At 41.5% G+C, this 21,569-nt stretch overlaps 1 protein-coding gene and 1 pseudogene across 1 annotated transcript in view; one reads left to right on the forward strand and one right to left on the reverse strand.

The window, feature by feature from the left end:
* Nucleotides 1-21,569, forward strand: part of ADCY9 (adenylate cyclase 9) — a 161,089-nt gene that overhangs the window by 84,948 nt on the left and 54,572 nt on the right. The window lies entirely within an intron of this gene.
* Nucleotides 14,844-15,355, reverse strand: LOC136334075 (calmodulin-1-like; annotated as a pseudogene).

A 21,569-nucleotide genomic window follows, 5' to 3' on the forward strand; every position in this document is an offset into this window, starting at 1 on the left:
GTCTGGTTGTTCTTTTGTAAAAATTGTGAACTATGTCACAGTCACAGAAGGCCATATAAACAAATGTACAATCTGATTATTATAAAATGTGCATCTTTGCATCTGCCAGCCACTCAGATGACCCCCTCCTCTCCTTCCCTTGGTCTTGCTTTGACCTAGGGTCACATCCTTCTCTTCTTACGGTTTTCTTACCCAAGTGTGTATCTTTAAATACTTGGCTTAGATTGTTCGGTTTTTCCAGATTTTTGGTTTGCTTTCTTTTTCCCCCCAATTTTTTATTTTGAAAGATTTTAGACCTTTGTAAAGTTGAAAGCATAATGTAATTACACTAATAAGTCATGTGTGTGTATCTCCTCTTTTTTCTTTACTGAGCCATTGAACCAAGCATCATGGCCTTGCATCCTTAAAGTCTTCAGCATATTTCTCCTAAGAACAAGGACATTCTCCTGTATAGACAAAATAAATGACCACACTCAAGGAATTTAACATTAACAAAATACTCATCAAATATATAGTTCATATTCAGATTTTCCCCCATTTTCTAATAGTATCCTTTAGAGCTTTTCTTTTCAGCCAGTATCTAATCAGGGGTTGTTTATTGCATTTAGTTATCATATCTGTATAATTTTCTTTGATCTAGAACTATTCGTCAGCCTTTTTTGTCTTTAATAGTGTTGACATATTTGAAGAATATGCCTGTTTTTAAAAATAAACTTTTGCATTGATGCATAATACACATAAACAAAAATGCATGTATTATAAGTATACATTTGAAGAATTGTCACAAAATGAATGCATCTATATAACCAGGACCCAGGTGAAATAGAACATTGCCAGCACCCCAGAACCTCCCCTTTGTGCACTTCTCAATACTGCCCACCCACTCCCTCCTCCTACAGGGAGCACATCCTGATTCCTGGTCCTATCAGTTAATTTTGCCTGTGTTGAGATTTAATATCAATGGAATCTACAGTGTGTTTATTTGGGACTGCTTCTGTCACTCGGTATTGTGCTTGTAAGATTCATCCCTGTTGCTTATAGTTGGAGTTTGCTTATTTTTATTGCTGTAACACACTCTCTGTGTGACCGCATGGCAGTTTGTTTATCCATATTACTTTTGAACATGTGGCTTGTTCCCATCTTGGCTTCTGCAGAATCCTATGAATATGGATGTACTGTATCCTGGTGCATTCTTGCATGCAATTCTGTTAGGTAAATAAATGGTTAGGAGTGGGATTGCTGGATCAAGTATGAGTATCTCCAATATTAATAGATTATACCGAACTGTTTGCTAGTGGCTTTATCAGTTTTTCCTCCCACCAGGTATGTATGAATGAGTCCTTGTTGCTTTGCATCCTCAGCAGCACTTGTCAGTCTGTCTGATTTCAGCACCTCTGGTGGGAGTATGGAAGTTTTTGGTAGTTTTAATTTTTGATTCCCTAATTTTATTTGCATTTCCCTGGTTGAGTGCCTTTTCTTAGTCTGTCAGCCATCTGGATTTGTTCTTTTGTGAAGTGACTTCAAGTTCTTACACGTTTTTCTACTGAGCAGTCTGTTTGTGTTGTTTTGCTTTCTCACTGATTTTTAGGAGCTCTTTATAATCAGGTTACCAACCCTGTCAATTATATGTGAAGCAATACCGTTTCCCTCGCTGGTCTTGCCTTCTAACTATGAAATTGCCATTTTGTCGGTCAGATATTGGCAATTTCATGTAGTTCAACCTAGTTATGCAATAGTCTTTTTATTTGTTTGGTTAATGCTTTTTGGGTCCTATTTAGGACACCTTCCTCTACTCTGAGGTCATGAAATTAATCTGTATTATTTCCTAAATATATTATTGTTTAGCTTTTCAAATGAATGTTTATAATCCATGTGAAATTAGTGTTTTTGTGTATTCTGTGAGGGTCAAGTTTTCATTTAAAACTACAGCTATCTAACTGTCTAAGCACTGTTTCTTTAACATTTTTATTAAGATATAATTATCTCTTAAAGGTGTACAATTCACTTATTTTTAGAAAATTTACAGAGTCATAGAAGAATGACCATAATCTAGTTTTAGAACATTTCTATCACCCCCTAAAGCCCAGCATGCTCACTTTTAGGCAATACCTTCTCCCAAACCACTGGAAATTTACTTTCTGTCCTTACAGATTTGACTTTTTCAGACACTTAATATAGTTGTATTTATACAATATATGGACTTTTGTAGCAGGCTTCTTTCACTTAGCATATTGTTTCTGGGGTTCATACATATTGTACCATGCATCGGTGTTCAGTTTCTTTGTATTGATGAGTCAAATTGCATTGTATAGCTAGACCACAGTTTGTTTCTCCATTCTCCAGCTAATGCCCATTTGGATTATTTTCATATCTTGACTATAACAAATAAAGGTGCTCTTGGTTTGGATAATTATTTTTATTTCTTTTGAGTAGAGACTTGGATTAGAATTGCAAGGTTGTGTGGTAATTCCTTACAACAAAAATAATTTTATTTTTAAAATTACCATTTGTAGCCCTGTCCGGTTGGCTCAGTGGTAGAGCGTCAGCCTGGCGTGTAGGAGTCCCGGGTTCGATTCCCGGCCAGGGCACACAGGAGAAGCGCCCATCTGCTTCTCCACCTCTCCCCGCCTCCTTCCTCTCTGTCTCTCTCTTCCCCTCCCGCAGCCAAGGCTCCATTGGAGCAAAGATGGCCCGGGTGCTCAGGATGGCTCCATGGCCTCTGCCTCAGGCGCTAGAATGGCTCTGGTTGCAACAGAGCAACGCCCCGGATGGGCAGAGCATTGCCCCCTGGTGGGCATGCCAGGTGGATCCCGGTCGGGCGCATGCAGGAGTCTGTCTGACTGCCTCCCCGTTTCCAACTTCAGAAAAATACAAAAAAAACCCCACAAAACAAATAAAATTACCATTTGTAGCATCAACCTAGCCTGCAGATGTCCTGGGTTCGATCCCCAGTCAGGGCACACATGAGAAGCGACCATCTGCTTCTCTTCCCCTCCCTCTTTCCCTTCCCTCCCCCCCTCCCTCTTCCCTTCTCTCTCTCTTCCCCTCTCAAAGCCAGTGGCTCTATTAGTTCTAGTGTCATGTGTCAGCCTGAGGCCTGAGGATAGCTCAGTTGATTCCAGCAGCTGCCCCAGATGGGGTTTGCGGGTGGATCTGGTTGGGGTACATGTGGGAATCTGTCTCACTGTCTTCCCTTTCTCTCACTTAAAAGAAAATTACCATTTGTAAATTGACTTTATTCTTTTGGTGTATAGTTCTATGAATTTTTGAACAAATGTATATAGATTCTGTAGCCACCAGTACATTCAGAATAAAGAACAGATTGAGCTCCATCCCCACCTCTAAGTCTTTTCCATGTTATTGACCCCTTTATAGGCCTACCTTCTGTTCCCTCCCATCTCCCTGGCAACAACTAATCTGTTATTTACTCTTATAGTTTTGCCTTTGGGAGCATGTCATTAAAATAGAATCATGAAGGAAAAATAAGTAAAATGGAATAATGAAGTATGTAAACTTTTAAGACTGGTTTCTTTCACTTAGTATAAGTGAAGGATAGAGATTCATCATAGTTGTTGTGTATATATAGTTCATTCCTTGTAATGATGAGCAGTCTTCCATCTTGTGGATGTACCACTGTGTGTTTATTTACCCTCTGACGGATATTTAGTTTGTTTCCAGGTTTTGGCAGTTATGAATAGGGTTGCTGCAAATATTTGTGTAGGACATTTTGTGTGAACACAAGACTTAAGTTCTCCCAGCTAAATACCCAACATTGGAGTTGCTGGGGCATATAGTCAGTGTGTTTAGCTTTAGAAGTAACCTGAAGATTTTCCCAGAGTGGTTTGTACCATTTTTAATTGCCATCAGCAATATGTAAACATTCCAGTTCCTTATCCTTATCAGCACTTGATAGTGTCAATATTTTTCATTTTAGTCAGACTGCTAGCTGTGTAGTGACATCTTGTGGTTTTAATTTGCATTTTCTAAATAACTAATAATGTTGAATATTTTCTCCTGGACATATTTACCAGCCCAGGACCTTGGAGGTGGCTGCAAAAGAAGCATCAGATATCTACTCTGAGCTGAATACAGTTTTTGAAAAGGTGTCCTTTCTCCTGTGCCCTGTAGTGTTGCTTTGGTCATAAATTGTGTCCATACGTGTGAGCCTATTTCTGAACTCTTTCCTCTTTATTTTTCTTACCTTCTTTATGTCAATACTCCACTGTATTTTTTTTTAAACGTGGAAATTTTATGTTATTTTTATTTATTTATTTATATTTACAGGGACAGAGAGAGAGTCAGAGAGAGGGATAGACAGGGACAGAAAGACAGGAATGGAGAGAGATGAGAAGCATCAATCATTAGTTTTTCGTTGGGACACCTTAGTTCATTGATTGCTTTCTCATATGTGCCTTCACCATGGGCCCTCAGCAGACCGAGTGACCTCTTGCTCAAGCCAGCGACCTTGTGTCCAAGCTGGTGAGCTTTGCTCAAACCAGATGAGCCTGCACTCAAGCTGGCAACCTCAGCGTCTCAAACCTGGGTCCTCTGCATCCCAGTCTGACGCTCTATCCACTGCGCCACCGCCTGTTCAGGCAGTACTCCACTGTCTTAACCACTATAGCAGTATAAGAATATTGGAATCTTGTAACAAGTCTTCCTGCTTGTTTTTCTTCAGGACGTTTCATAGAAATGGAATTTATACAGTGTGTGATCTTTTGTGACTAGCTTTTTTCACTTAGCACAGGATTCAAGGTTTTATCCATGGTTTAGCATGAATCAAAACATTATTTGTTTCCATAGAAAACCTCCTTATTAAATGCCTGATTGCTCACACCATTGTTAAAAAAAAAAATCTGGCCCAAAATGGAGTAACTCGTGCTAAGCCCATGTCACCAAACCAAGACTTAATACCTAACCTAACTGTGGTTTTAACCTCTCCCAAGAATGTAATCTTATCCAGACTGGAATTGCCTGGTTAGCAGTAGTGAAGTAATCTGCTTGATAGACCCCTGCCTTACTCCCAAGAAAGGTGACCTTGCCTGAAACAATTCACTCTTTGCTAGAATAACTTCCTTGCCCTGCCTTGTTCAGCCTATAAAAGTCTTTCATTTTGTATAGATCCTCAGAGCTCATTTATATTTGCTAGATATAATACTGCCAATTTGTGAGTCATTGAATAAATCTAATTAGACCTTCAAAAAACCATATTTGTTTTTATAGCTGGATAATATTTTATTATATAGACAGACCATCAGTTGATGGACCTTTGGGGTTTTCTACTTTTTGGTTGTTACGGATAATGCTGTTATGAATATCAATGTACGAATTTTTGTGTGGACATATGTTTTCATTTCTCTTGGATATATAGCTAGGAGTAGAATCATTGGTAACTCATATGGGAACTGTGCTGAACATTTTGAAGAAACTGCCAGAGTGTTTTCTACAGTGGCTGCACATTCCCACCAGCAGTGAATGAAGGTTGCATTCCTTTTCATCCCTGCTCACATTTGTTAATTGTATTTTTAATTACAGCACCTTAGTAGGTGTGAAGTGATATCTGATTGTGGTTTTGATTTGTGTTTCCCTGATAGCTAAGGATGTTGTATATCTTTTCATGTGCTTTGTTGGCCGTTATCTACTTTGGAGAAACATCTAGTCATACCCTTTGTCTTTTTAGAAAATGGTTTATTAGATGTTTTATTGTTCACCATAAGAGTTCTCTCTGTATATACTTCTCCAGGCATTCACAGCATATCACACTACTATCCTGTCTCCTCTTGCTTTACCTTCATAACAGGCTTTAATTTGTTATTAATTGATGCATTACTCATTTCTTTTTTATATTTTTATTTTTTATTTTTTCTTTACAGGGACAGAGAGAGAGAGAGAGAGAGAGAGAGAGAGAGAGAGAGATAGGGACAGACAGACAGGAACGGAGAGAGATGAGAAGCATCAATCATCAGTTTTTCGTTGCAACACCTTAGTTGTTCATTGATTGCTTTCTCATATGTGCCTTGACCGCGGGCCTTCAGCAGACTGAGTAAGCCCTTGCTTGAGCCAGCGACCTTGGGTCTAAGCTGGTGAGCATTTTTTATTTTGCTCAAGCCAGATGAGCCCACGCTCAAGCTGGCGACCTCAGGGTCTCGAACCTGGGTCCTCGGCATCCCAGCCCAATGCTCTATCCACTGTGCCACCGCCTGGTCAGGTGCATTACTCATTTCTTAATCCATTCATTTATATATTTATTCAACAGACTTTTTTTTTTTTTTTTTAGTGAGAGAGAGACAGGAAGGGAGAGAGATGAGAAGTATCAGCTTGTAGTTGCAGCACTTTAGTTGTTCATTTATTTTATTTATTTATTTTTTTGCATTTTTCCAAAGCTGGAAACGGGGAGGCAGTCAGACAGACTCCCACATGCGCCCAACCAGGATCCACCCGGCATGTCCACCAGGGGGCGATGCTCTGCCCCTCTGGGGCATCTCTCTGTTGCATCCAGAGCCATTCTAGCACCTGAGGCAGAGGCCACAGAGCCATCCTCAGCGCCCGGGCCATCTTTGCTCCAATGGAGCCTCTGCTGCAGGAGGGGAAGAGAGAGACAGAGAGGAAGGAGAGGGGGAGGGGTGGAGAAGCAGATGGGTGCTTCTCCTGTGTGCCCTGGCCAGGAATCGAACCCAGGACTCCCACACGCCAGGCCAATGCTCTACCACTGAGCCAACTGGCCAGGTCCAAGCCTGTGACCTTTGACTTCAAGCCAGCAACCTCGGGCTCAAGACAGTGACCATGGGATCATCGAGATGATGATGATGATGACCCTGTGCTCAAGCCGGATGAGCCTGCACTTAAGCCAGTGACCTCAGGGTTTCAAACCTGGGACCTCAGCATCCCAGGTTGATGCTGTATTCACTTTGCTACCACCGATCAGGCTAGTCAACAGATATTTGATTGCTGTAGTTGTGCCTTTGCTATTTCTTTGCCTTAGTGCTATTGTGGAAGAGCTAGCTCTCACTGTAATTTGTCTGTCTGGTGGTACCATCTTCCTGAAGACTACAGATACTCTCCCTCAAGAGCATCTATACCAGCCTGAACCCCACATCACCTGCTGTGACGCCCTCTCTTTGACAGCCATACCTTAAGAGTCCTTCATTCCTGCCTTCACTCCCACCAAATCAAATGGATCCTCTTTCACCCAAATTCTACAAATAGGTGTGTCTATTTTTGCAGAAGTTTACCTCCTCTGGCATTTCCAGTCCCTTCACTTGAGTTACAAGTTCTCTCTTCTTTCTTCAGTAACTTTCCGTCTTTAGCTTCCTTCATTTCCCCATATCTTTAACCCTTCTCTTCTCCTGGATTATTCTGTCAGCCCGCAGCATGCTCTAACCTCTCTGTCCCACACAAGTTCTGCCAGGTGCCACATTGCCCCATTTCTCTGCCATACTTCATGGCCAGACTTCTCCAAAGGATTGACCACACGTGCTTTCTCAAATTCTCCACTCACACGTCAGCCCACTCAGGCTGGCCTGTGCTGCCACCACCCGGTGCACCACTACTTGGCATGGTACTCATAGTCGTCATCCTGTTAGTATGACTGTTGTCTGACCCCTCTTGTCCTCGAACTTCTTTGCTGGGTGCCCTCCCCTACTGTTTCTTGCCAGTGAAGGTACTCAGGCTTATTTCCTGCCCTCTCTCTTCTTGTCATCCTCTCCATGGGTCGTAGTAGTGACATCCCATCTCTAGCCCCCATCTCCTCTCGAACTGGGATGATGTGGCTGCCTCTTGGACATCTTTACTTAGGACTTCCACAGGCATCTTAACTCAAAGGGGCCAAAACTGAGCTTCCCATCTTGCCTCCAAAACCTTTACCTCCCCAGGTCTTTCTTACCCTGTACATGTACCGTCAGCCATTTGTTTACTGACGGCAAAACCTGGGGAGTTATGCCTGTTCCCTTGTTTAACCCCCACATCTAATTGTGGATATAATATCCTGAATCTGTGTGCTTCTATCCTGCTGTCACCCTAGGCTGGGCCACAGTTACCCTTGGCCTGGACCACAGCAACGGCCTTGGAATGAGTCCCTGCTACTACTCTTGAAGCCTCCCAAGCCATTCACCACCTACAGCTAAATGGGCTTTCTAAAAAGCCAGCCAGCCACGTGGGATCCTGGATAGCATCCTGTAACTGAAGTTAGACAAAAATTTGGTGAAATTTGAATAAAGCCTGTAGTCAAGTTAATAATACTGTGCTGGTGTGAATTTCCTATTCTTTATTATTTTTCTGTGCTTGACATAGTACATAACATTAGGACACATTGGGTGAGGAATATAAAAGAATTCCTTGCACAATATATGCTGCTTTTCTGTTTGTCTAAAATTAGTTCAAATTAAAAAGTTCTTAAAATGCAAAAAAAAAAAAAGAAAAGAAAAAGAAAATAGGATTGTGTGTGTTCCCACACTCAAAACTCTGCAGAGGCCTTGCACAAGCCTAGCACATGACTCAGAATGGTCTCGATGTCAAGTACCACGCCTATCCCTCACTTTGCTTCAGAAGCAGTGGCCTTCTTTATCCAGGTGAAGACATGATGATCTTTTCCACACACACCAGTCCCTCCATCCACTCCTCCTCAGGCCTACAACCACGATCAGCTCCTTTTCACCCCTGCGGTCTCCACTTCAACACCATTTCTACTTGGAGGCCTTTCCTGACTCCTGTATCCAAACTAGCCCCCAGTGACTACTGTTCTTTGTTGTGGAAACTTAGTTTTCTTTGTAGTCCTTATTCCTAGCTGGTGATTAGTGCAGTTCTTTATGCTAGTTTCATGGAGTCAGGGATGGTGAATATCAGGCTCATAGTTTTAGTGTCTAGCCCAGGGGTCCTCAAACTTTTTACACAGGGGGCCAGTTCACTGTCCCTCAGATCGTTGGAGGGCCGGACTATTAAAAAAAACTATGAACAAATCCCTACGTACACTGCACATATCTTATTTTAAAGTAAAAAAATAAAACGGGAACAAATACAATATTTAAAATAAAGAACAAGTAAATTTAAATCAACAAACTGACCAGTATTTCAATGGGAACTATGCTCCTCTCACTGACCACCAGTGAAAGAGGTGCCCCTTCCAGAAGTGCAGTGAGGGGCCGGATAAATGGCCTCAGGGGGCCGCATGTGGCCTGAGGGCCGTAGTTTGGGGACCCCTGGTCTAGCCTGTCATATACCTAGTGCTTAGATAGAATCAATGAAGAAATAACTCCTTGTTTCTTATTATATAAGGAAAGTTGACCATGTAATTCAGGCTCCAGAGAAGTTCCAGTACTTACACTGCTTCATCCTGCCCTTTCTTGATGTTCATGCTGTTTGCAAATGGACCACTGCTGCAGAGCTGTGATTTGGTTCTTGACATATTTGAGTGCCCTTTGTGTTAGGTCTTCATCTAGGTACAGTAGATATTAAGGTTAGTAAGACATAGTCAAATTATAAAGTATTATTAGCACTTATAATAGGCCTACCCTCCACTTGGCAGATTTCAGGAGCTCATTATCTGTTGAAAGAATGAATAGAGTAAGTTAAGAAATCTTTTTTTTTTTTTAACTGCTGCAGCTATATACACACATACTCATATATTATACATACAGTTACATCATAGCTACACACATACAGCACTGTGGAATCTTTAGTTTTTCAGATATCCTTGAAATTGTTTCTTTCTTGGGAGGGAAAAAAGGATGGGCAGGGGACTATGGGACTTCCTGCCGCTCTCAGAGTACAGGGCTCTCCGCTGCTGCCCCGCCTCTGCCAGGCCCCACTGGTGTATCCTAAGGCAGCTCGATGAAAGGCTACGCGAAGGATGTTTGGGAAATTGTTAGAGGTCTTTTTGATGTTCTCAGTGACTAAAGGTTATTTGTATATTGTCCATGAATTTAATTTTACTCAGGATTATAAAGAAGACGTTACAAATTAAGTATGTAATAAAAACATAATAAAATGGAGCCATTGGATCTGATTGGATGGAGAACCTGTGTTCCACCCTCTGGTTTCCAGAGATTTTATTATGGGTCCTCAGGGGATTTAAAGAAATTAAAAAGAAGAGCAGGAATGTCATGATTCATGATGATCCCTAGATCAGGCAGAGCTTGCAGCTGGGCCCTGCTACTTCTGCATGGCGGCACCATCATGCAGTGCCTTGCAGAAAGTTTGGGTGTTGGTGATAACAGGAATTTCTAGGATATGAGTCGGGGACCAGATGTTGTCACCAGTTTTATGTTAGGAAGGCACAATATGCAAATTAGTCAGCTGCGGGGGTGGGGGGGTGGGGGGGTGAATTCCTTGACCACCAGTAGCTCGTAGAGGCTGGGGGCAGAGTGTGGTTCCTGATTCTCTCAGCACATCTCGTTTGGCTTCACAGTGCACACAGGAAGTTGGCAGGAGAGAGGGGATCCTGGAAGCAGTGGGATCCTTGAGGGACAGGAGGAGAGAAGTTGGCTGAGGTGACTAGAGTGAATTTACCTGCTTCTTGAATTTCCCCATGGCTGAGGCCTCAGCAGAAGGGGCAATACAGCCTAACGGGTGGTGGGGCAGTGGATAGAATGTTGACCTGGAACGCTGAGGGCCCCGGCTTGGAACCTTGACATTGCTGGCTTGAGTGCTGGTATACCAGCTTGAGCCTGAAGTTACTGGCTCGCCTGGAGCTCCCCTTCCCCCCCTCAAGGCACGAATGAGAAGCGTTAATGAACAACTAAAGTGAAGCAACTATGAGTTGATGCTTCTCATCTCTCTCCTCCCTCTCTCTCTCCCTTCCTCTCACTCTCTCTCTCAAATCAATTTAGAAAGAAAAGAAGGGGCAGTACAGTAACACTGCTCCTAAAACACCTTCCTGCCCTGGCTTCATCAGTTTGTGCCAAGTCCTATTAGCATTGTGGCTGTGTGCCTAGTTAAACATTCAAGCTCCATGGAGTCAGAGAGAACCCCCCCACGAAATGGTAATTTGTTCAGTCGTGTGTGTTTAACTACATGTGTTGCTTTTAATGGGTGTAAAAGATCAGAGAGTTCAGTGTTCAGTTTATAAACTGCTTTTAGGTATCATGTAGTAAAAATTAACGGGCATTAAAAAATGGAAAATATGGCATATCTTATAAATATTCATGTTAAAAACCTTTTTAGGAATAATAAGTGTTAAGAAAGATTGAGCTTTGTACAGATAGGCTTGAATTAGATTATTGAACCAATATTTCAATCCATTTTAAGTATTTTAAAAAATATATTTAATTTGCCAAGCTCTCCTGTTTTCTTATTTTGAGATTATTCACCATGTTGTTGGGTAGAGTATCTATTTCTTTTTTGTATTTTTTACTTTTATTTTTAGTTATAGTTTACTTTCAATATTATTTTGTATTGATTTCAGGTGTACAGCATAGTGGTTAAGCAATCATATACTTTACCAAGTATTTACCTGATATTTTCAATACCTACCTGGCACCATACATAATTATTGCAATATTATTATATTCAATATTATTACTGAATATAACATATATTCCCTATGCTATACTTTACATCCCTGTGACTATTTTGTAACTACCAATTTCTTAATCCCTTTACCTTTTCACCCAGTCCCCTGTCCCCCATCCCCTCTGGTAATCATCAGTCCACCACTCTGTGTCTATGAATCTGTTTTAATTTTATTTTGTTCTTTATATTATTTTTTTAAACAATTTTATTTATCGATTTTATAGAGGAGAGCAAAAAATATCAACTTATAGTTGTTTCACTTTAGTTGTTCATTGTTAGCTTGTATGTGCCTTGACCAGGCAAGCCCAGTGTTTTAGACCTGTGACCTCAGCGTTCCAGGTCAATGCTCTATCCACTGTATCACCAGGGGCCAGGGTATTTGGTTCTTTAGATCCCGTATATAAGTTAAATCATTTGGCATTTGTCTTTCTCTGACTGACTTATGTCACCTGAGGCCATAGAGTTTCTGGGGCCATGGAGCCATGGTTCGATTGGAGCAAGTTGGCCCATGGCCTCCGCCTCAGGTGCTAAGAAGAGCTCAGTTGCTAAGCAAAGGAACAACCCCAAATGGGCAGAATACCGCCCCCTAGTGGGCTTGTTAGGTGGATTCCGGGCGAGCGCATGTGGGAGTATGTCTTTCTGCCTCCCCTCCTCTCACTGAATAAAAAAAAATATATATATATTTATGACATTCTTTGAATCAGTGGTTTTTTGTGTTAAGTATATCTTTACCCTATTTATATTATTTCTTTCTTATTTTTAATAAAACAGAGTTCATAGTTGGTATTAATTAACAATACTTTCAGTTTTTCTTTTTTGTTGTGGTATATAATTGTGGAAAACTTAATTGGTTTGAAAATAAGTGACCTAATATTACACATATGGATGAATATAGATTAATCTCAAACATATTGCTGGACAAAAAAAGCAACTTTCAGAAGAATACTTGTCAAGTGACATCATGTATGTAAATTTTAAAAAGCATATTAATGCAGTGTATTGTTTAGCATTAGCTAAAATATGTAGTGAAAACCTAAAGCAATGCATGGGGGAAGCACCGTGACAGTGGCATTGAGGATAGTTACCCACTCTGCGGGGGAGAAGGGTTTGCAGTGAGGGAAGGCCCACAGGGAACCCGAATGCTGCAGTGACATTTCTTAGATGGGAGCACAAGTCTTCAGTAATATTTTCTGTGTCTAAAATATTTTGTAATCAATTAAAAAGTTCATGCTTATTTTAAACATAAAGTAAACAAGAATATCTAATATAGAAAATGAAAATGAATGAGAAAAATTTCTAATATAAAAAGTGAATGTTTTTGGCTCTGGCAGGGTGGTTCAGTGGATAAAGTGTCATCCTGGTGTGCGAAGGTCATGGATTCGATCCCCGGTAAGGGCACATATGAGAGGCAACCAATGGGCGCACTGCTAAAAGTGGAACAACTAAGTGGAGTTGATGCCTCTCTCTCATTCTTACTCCCTCCTCATTTCCCCCTCAAATCAATGGAAAATTATTTAAAAGGTGGTTTTTCATAATCCTATTATCCTGTTAATATTTTAGTGTATTTCTTTCTTTTTAAGTTAATAGTATTTTTATTGGGAAAAAAGTAAAATAAAAAGACTAGCATTTAAAACTTAGGATGTATGTAAATTGTAATTTCTGAACAGCAATGGTGATGGTTGTGCTGAAGTACCGTGCCATAGCCTACCTCTCTGCGGCTCCAAGTCATGGTTCAGAAGGTTTTAAAAACAGAGTCCAAAGATTCTCCCTTGGTAAATCTTTTTTTAATTTGTGTGAATGATAACAGCCTGACACCCATTTCACTCTAGTTCAGTGCAGACAGCTCTAAAGCAACACATGTGGGCATGCCACACACATGTGGGTATGTTACACGGAAGGGGACATGGAAATACAAGAGAACCATCTTGCTAGTAGGGGTACATCTAGACAGTTTATCCTTCACCCATTTTCCTACACATGTTGAGATAAATCAATTCTAAATGTGTTTGCTTTCAGTAAACCAGCTATGACAATTTAAACTAACAAACTGAACTAGAATCTATTTGAATAGGTTTTGAATTTGTTTTTTCATTTTTCATTTTTAATACAAATGTCTGAATGTGCTCAATTGTCAAGCTGCATGCATTAAAAACTGGCCAGCTGTTAATCATTAGCAAGTGAAACTGCAAGGAGTCTACTACAAGCTTTCTTATCATTAAGATAATGTAAATATTTATATTGTAAAATCTTTAGGGGACAGGACCACCAACCAATACATGCAGATTGTATGTGTGGACAGAAGGTACATTTAAAAAAATTTTTTTCTTAAGTGAGAAGTGGGGTGGCAGAGAGACAGACTCCTGTATGCTCCCTGACTGGGATTCACCCAACAAACCCCCTATGTGGTGATGCTCTGCCCATCTGGGGCCATTACTCCATTGCTTGGCAACCAAGCTATTTTAGCGCCTGAGGCAAGGCCATGGAGCTATCCTCAGCTCCTGGTGCCAACTTGCTCCAACTGAGCCATGGCTATGGGAGGAGAAGAGAGAGACAGAGAAAAGGGAGAGGGGGAAGGATGGACAAGCAGACAGTTGCTTCTCCTGTGTGCCCTGACTGGGAATCAAACCCAGGACATCCACATGTTGGGCTGATGCTCTACCACTGAGCCAACTGGCCAGGGCCCAGAGGTACTTTTGATGTTCAGTATTGCTATATAGAAACAGAATGAATAAATTCCTTCCTTCCTTCCTTCCTTCCTTCCTTCCTTCCTTCCTTCCTTCCTTCCTTCCTTCCTTCCTTCCTTCCTTCCTTCCTTCCTTCCTTCCTTCCTTCCTCTTTCCTTCCTTTCCTTCTTTCTTTCTTTTTCTCTTTGTTTCTTTCCTCTTTCTTTGTTTTCTCCCTCCCTCCCTCCCTCCCTCTCTCCTTACCTCCCTTCCTTCCTTCCTTCCTTTTTTTTTTTTGTATTTTTTTCCCTGAATTTGGAAACGGGGAGGCAGTCAGACAGACTCCCGCATGCGCCCAACTGGGATCCACCCGGCACGCCCACCAGGGGGCGATGCTCTGCCCATCTGGGGCGTTGCTCTGTTGCAACCAGGGCCATTGTAGTGCATGAGGCAGAGGCCATGGAGCCATTCTCAGCGCCTGGGCCAACTTTGCTCCAGTGGAGCCCTGGCTGCAGGAGGGGAAGAGAGAAACAGAGAGGAAGGAGAGGGGGAGGGGTGGAGAAGCAGATGGGTGCCTCTCCCGTATGCCCTGGCTGGGAATCAAACCCGGGACTCCTGCATGCCAGGCCAATGCTCTACCACTGAGCCAACCGCCCAGGCCCCTTTCTTCCTTTTTTAAGAGGTAATTAAAATACTCAATTTGATACTTCTGGCAGGGAATGTTGAAAGTAGGTCTTCATCTGTAGTCATCATCTGTATGAATTCTTCATAGTTGATTTTTCCATCTCCATCAATATTTGCTTCTCTGATCATTTCATCTACTTCTTCATCTGTTAGTTTTTCTCTTAAATTTTTCATGGCATGATATAGTTCTGCTGCACTGATGTATCCATTGCCATCCTTGTCAATGACTTGGAATGCTTTGTGGATTTCTTCTTCACTGTCTACATCTTTCCTTTTTCTAGCCATCATAGTAAAAAATACTGGGAAGTCAGTGATGCCATTACCCTCAGCATCCACTTCATTGAACATATCCTGCAATTTAGCTTCTGTAGGGTTCTGACCTGGTGACCGCATGACAGTGCCAAGTTCCTTTGTTGTGATGCCAACACCAGCAAACCATCTTTGTAAAACGGAGAAGCTTCCTTGTATTCAGCAGTCTGTTATTCGGTCAACTAACCTGCCATGGTGCCAGTGAAGGGGGGAAGATCACAGAGACTGATGGTGGCTGTACCAGCGCAGGGGCTGTGGCTGTGGGGGTTCTGCCACGGCAGCTGCTGTTGCTGCAAAGGCGGGTGTGTGCTGAGCGCTGTGCCGCTGCCACCACTGCCTGCTTCGTGGTCTACTGTGAGTATGGCGCCACAGTCTGCAAGACTCCCAGCACAAATGCCCTGGTGTATTTCTGTATGTTTCTTTTTACATCATGACTTATACCTATACATTGTGAAAGGATTGCGTCTATTTAACACTTATGCAGAACACTTATCAAAAGAGAAAACTTTGATGTGAGTTGAAAACTGATTGACTTGAAAAGTGAGGGAATTCACATTCGTCACCTCACATCACATCTGTGTGAGAGAGAATATTTAAGCTCTATTCTCTTAGAAAATTTCAATTACATAATATAGTGTTATCAACTATAGTCATCATGTTTTACATTAGATACTCGTACCATGTATTTCTGTGTTCTTAGTGTAGTCTAGTGTTGTTCAGAATAACACTCTGTTTCTTTCCCATATGTTAGCTGCTGCTTGTGTCTTCTTTTCTCCAAGTACTCAACTGCTGTCTTTGGGGCCAGCACCTCTACTGAGCAGGGACCTGCTTGCTGGAGGGTTTGGAACCATTCTTCCTGAGGAGTCTGAATGCATGGGTCTTCTGTCCACTTCCACCTGTCTTTTAGGGCAGTGGTCCCCAGCCTTTTTTGGGCCATGGACCGGTTTAATGTCAGAAAATATTTTCACAGACCAGCCTTTAGGGTGGGATGGATAAATGTATCACGTGACCGAGACAAGCATCAAGAGTGAGTCTTAGACGGATGTAACAGAGGGAATCTGGTCATTTTTTAAAAATAAAACATCGTTCAGACTTAAACATAAATAAAACGGAAATAATGTAAGTTATTTATTCTTTCTCTGTGGACTGGTACCAAATGGCCCACGGACCGGTACCGGTCTGCGGCCCGGGGGTTGGGGACCACTGTTTTAGGGTATATAGCAGAGCCCCACTTTCCATTCTAAAGCAAGGAAGCTTCTGAAGATTTATCCCCCCCTTCATGTGAGAGGCTATTGACTGCAGCTCCAGGTCGTGTTTTCGTACAAGTCACACCCTGCGTGTGGATGTGCCCCAGGACCCCCCCCTCACTTGTCCTCTTCTTATATATGGGCACTCACTATTCACTGCCTTGGTTTTACTTTCAGTTTTGCTTATGTGAAGGTCTACAACATAGTTGTGATTTTCTTGAGGCATAAATTACACCACATGGGTCCTGGCCAGTTGGCTCAGTGGTGGAGCATTGGCCCGGCGTGTGGAAGTCTCTGGTTTGATTCCCGGTCAGGGCACACAGGAGAAGCACCCATCTGCTTCTCAGCCTTCCCCCTCTCCTCCTTCTTTATCTCTCTCTTCCCCTCCCACAGCCAAGGCTCCACTGAAGCAAGTTGGTCCAGGTGCTGAGAATGGCTCCATGGCCTCTGCCTCAGGTGCTAGAATGGCTCCGGCCGCAGCGGAGCAATGCCCTAGATGGGCAGAGCATCGCCCCCTGGTGGGCATGCTGGGGGATCCCGGTCAGGCACATATGCAAGTCTGTCTGACTGCCTCCCTGCTTCTAACTTCGAAAAAAAAAACAAGAACAAAAAAATAATAATAAATTACACCACATGCCATGTGGTGTGAAGCTAGCATAGGAGAGCTAATCACCCAGCCAGTGACCTCCAGAATGGCAGAGTAGCCCAGCCTTTGACTTCTCATCTAATGCCTAGCAACATTTTGAAGGTTATTAAAGCACACCACACAAACACACTTTGATTTTTTCTGAGGAAGGTCTAAAATGGACTATCTCCATTGCTGAAGTGAAATTAGAGAAATTGAAGATGTCTAAGATGTTTTTTTTCCTAATCAGAAAATAGAGGTTTTGGGTTCCTCAGTTACTTGGCTTGAGTAAGTCTGCCATGTGCTCTATGGGAACAAGAAAGTGCAGTTTGGGGAAACTGTTCCAGGCAGTGCTCCAGCCAGTGTGCAAAACATCAGAAGAGAGAATGCCTTCATTTCAGTTGACAATTGGTTGACTTGAAAAGTGAAGTTCACAGCAAGCATGTGACTGTTCTGGAAATGTGATTTGGGAGCAGGCCAGAAGCTGGGGTAAACATTTCCATGAAGTAACAGGTGGTGAAGATGCTAGGGTGGCTACTTCCAAGAAAAGCCAGTCAGGAATTCTGCGAACTATGTATTTTGCTTTGCATAATATGAAGTTTCCAGGTGAGGGAGGGTAAGGTTGACCTTTGCCTTTCTTTTTAGCTTGTAGTGCTCATAGAAAGTGTCAGTGTGGGTGGCACTGCCCTTGCGGCAGAAGAAGATGCCTTTGCAAATAAATGTCTGGGGGTGAAAAGGAGACAGTGGTGTTCAAGGCAGCCTGGGAAGCCTGAGCCCTCTGCTTTGTGGAGGTCAAGAGGCAGCACGATACTCAGGCAGCCTTGCTGTGCTGGGCGGTGAACATCTTGCCATCATGGGGAATGGGCTTGGTGATCTGAGACAGCTTGGGCGTTAGCCCAGCTCTTTTGGACTAGACTGCCACAGTGAGAGTTGCATGATTCTTGGAGATGCCTTGTGAAGGTCAAACTTTTGTTTTGTTTTGTTTAATTTTCCCCAGTCTTCTGAACCCTGGCCATGTTGGATTTTTAGTTCTTCACAGTTATTTAGCATTATTTCTTATGTATATATTTTTCTGTCCTAGCTCTACCACATTGTCTATTTCCAAGCCTTTATTTTTTATAATTTTCTTTTACCTGCCACTGCCCACTCCTTTACTTTGAACTCCCAAGGGTCATGTATTTCATATCAGTTTTATTTTATTTCTTCTATGAATCTGAGAACTATTGTTGCATCTTGTTGAAATTCACATAGCTTTATTTTTTCCCTTTTTTTAAAAAACAGCTTGATTGAGATATAATTCACATAAAAATGTAATTCATCCTTCTAAAGAATACAATTCAGTGGGTTTTAGTATATTCACAGAATTGTGCAACTATAACCACAGTCTCATTAGAACATTTTCATTATCCCAAAAAGAAACCCTGTACCCATGAATAGTTGCTCCCCGTTTCCCTACCTCCCAAACCTCTGGCAACTACTACTCTACTTTCCGTATGGATTTGCCTACTCTGGACATTTCCTATAAATGGAATCATATAGTAGTTTGTGGCTTTTTGTGACTGCTTCTTTTACTTAGCATCATATAGCTTTATTGCTGTTTTCAATGTATTCCCCCTTTTGGTTTTATTTTTCAATTACTTAGCTGCCACCTAGTCTCAGATTTTAAATTCTCTTTTACTGATCTTTTATTTCTAGAATCTATTTCCCATCATCTGTGTTCCATACTTAAATCTCCAACTCTTAAATTAAATATGGATTTTTAAACTATTAGCTTAATTATTAAAAATCTTAAAATTAACTATTATTTCTCAGTTCTCTAGGGAAAAGAATACAGTCTGTGATTCCTCTTGTACCTGCTTCAAATGTAACCTGACATACTCTCTTCTGTGTGATGTCATTCCATGTTCTCATTTAATGAATAACATTTTATTAGCTGTTAGTCTATTTTAGTTCCCAACACCTTTTCTTCTAGATCTCGTTTTAGATCCTCTTCTGACTATTTAAACTCTGTTATATTATAATATTCCAAGGTAGTTTTCATAGCCCTTCGTTTTTCTTTTGTTTTTATAAAACTAACTGTAAAAACCTTTTGTCACTTCTGAATATCCTGTTGGCAACATAGAGTTAAATTTGGAATTTGCTCTTTCTCTAGGTGTGTGTCATCACCTATTTATTGTCCTCACATTCACTGCCCTCTTCCACTCTCTTGCTTAATTTTTGCTCTTGTACATAGAAGAGCATTGCTTCATGCCCTTAAATTTTTTTTTTCATTGATTTGAGAGAGAAGCATCAACTTGTTGTGCCACTTAGTTCTATTTAGTTGTGCACTCATTGGTTGCTTTTTGTATGTGCCCTGACTGGGGATTGAACACACGATCTTTTTTTTTTTTTTTTTTTTTTTTACAGAGACAGAGTCAGAGAGAGGGATAGATAGGGACAGACAGACAAGAACGGGGAGAGATGAGAAGCATCAATTATTAGTTTTTTGTTGGGACATCTTAGTTGTTCATTGATTGCTTTCTCATATGTGCCTTGACTGCGGGCCTTCAGCAGACCAAGTAACCCCTTGCTCAAGCCAGTGACCTTGGGTCCAAGCTGGTGAGTTGTTGTTGTTTTTTCTTTTTGCTCAAGCCAGATGAGCCCGCGCTCCAGCTGGCGACCTTGGGGTCTCGAACCTGGGTCCTCCACATCCCAGTCCGACGCTCTATCCACTGTGCCACTGCCTGGTCAGGCTTTTTTTTTTTTTTTAAGATATTTATTTATTCATTTGAGAGAGGAGAGAGACAGAGGGGAGGAGCAGAAGCATCAACTCCCATATGTGCCTTGACCAGTTAAGCCCAGGGTTTTGAACCGGCGACCTCAGTGTTCCAGGTCGACGCTTTATCCACTGCGCCACCACAGGTCAGGCCCTTGAACCCATGATCTTGGTGGGCCAGGATGATGCTCTCTTCACTGAGCCACCCAGACAGGGCTACTTTATGCTCTTTCTCCACTTACTTTGAGTTAGTTCTGAGTATTCCTGAAGACTCTCTAAGGTAAAGCACTGTTTTTTCCTTTTGCATATTCCTTTTTATGTGCATCATCTCATGTATTCCTCATAATATTCCTTTAAGATAATATTATTGTTACTAGTATTTTCTTCCTTTTTAAAAAGTGTTTATTGCTATTTAGAGAGAAGACAGGAGAGAGAGAGAAAAAGAGAGACAGGAACATCAATCTGTTCCTGTATGTGCCCTGACCGGGGATTGAAACGGCAACCTCTGTGCTTCGGGACAATGCACTAACCAACTGAGCTATCTGGCCAGGGCAGTATTTCCATTTTATAGATGAAGGAACTGAAGCCGTGTGTTTAAGTCACAGTTTTCATCTGCACCCAGTTTCTGAAATTGAAGTGCTCTTTTTTCTTATCCATTTCTTTCAACACTTAGTCCAGGTCATAACCCTCAGTAAATGCTCAATAAATATTTAATTTGTTGGATAAGTGAATGAGTGGAATGAGCGAATGAATGAATAATATGCTACCTGGCAGGCTGTTCATGGGTATGCCAAATGTTATCTTTCAAAGATTTTGTTTCTGTAGTCTTTGTGAGGGCCCATAGTATCAAATCATAAATCAGGAGTTGTTTTAGAGGCAGGAGAAATGAGTATCTCAAGTTTGTTACCCCTGGACTCTCATGATGTTAATACTCAGTAACACAGCACTTAGCAGGGTAGCATTTATTAATGCCAAGTATAGAAGATAAGAAGAAGACAGTGCACAGGAACATGGCCACTAAGTGGTTGCCCAGCCACTCATATTTGGCCATGACAGCAGCATATTTACCCATTACTGGTAGAGTTAGGGAGCTGAGTGCAGAAAAATACCTATTTAAGTATCAGGGTGGAGAGAGAGGGAGAGAGAGCAAAAGAGAGAAGTGTGTCTTAAAGAGTTTGTTTTGTTCAGCTAAAGTTTGAGTCAAGATCAGGTTAAATACCCACCTTTGTTACTTTTACCTGCTTGGTTGGATCTGCCTCATATTTTATTGTGTGGGGCTTCATTTTTTAGAAAAAGGTTAAGTTTCACCACCAGCCATTTGCTGTAGGAACTTGTGACTTATTGTCAAGTGTTGGGACAACCAGGATGAATCAGTTCTTGTGATTAGTACTTTTATGTAGGAGTAGAAAGGACTTAGACCCATCCAGGGTGTTTTAATGTCAACAAGGTGAAAACAAACATTTTTTTAACCAAAACTTTTGGTCTTCTTAAGCCAGAGTAATAGATAATTATGAAATACTTTATCATATAATTTTGTAGGCCTTGGGTTATTTGGTAGATTAAGAGTCCTTTTAATCTTTATTTTTCTTATTGACTGACTAGCTTTTAGTTGAAATAATCCTCATGCTACTCAGCCATTACAGGTCTAGTTATGAGGAAGACTGCAATACAAAGTGAAGTAACTGTTTAGAATGTGTACAAACTAGCCCAGTCTGGTTGCCTCCCTTCTGTTTATTGTTCCAAATCACTGGTGCTGCAAGCTTCTGTGCGTTTGTTGTGTT

Source organism: Saccopteryx bilineata, chromosome 4, assembly GCF_036850765.1.
Source record: "Saccopteryx bilineata isolate mSacBil1 chromosome 4, mSacBil1_pri_phased_curated, whole genome shotgun sequence".
NCBI classification, from domain to species: domain Eukaryota; kingdom Metazoa; phylum Chordata; class Mammalia; order Chiroptera; family Emballonuridae; genus Saccopteryx; species Saccopteryx bilineata.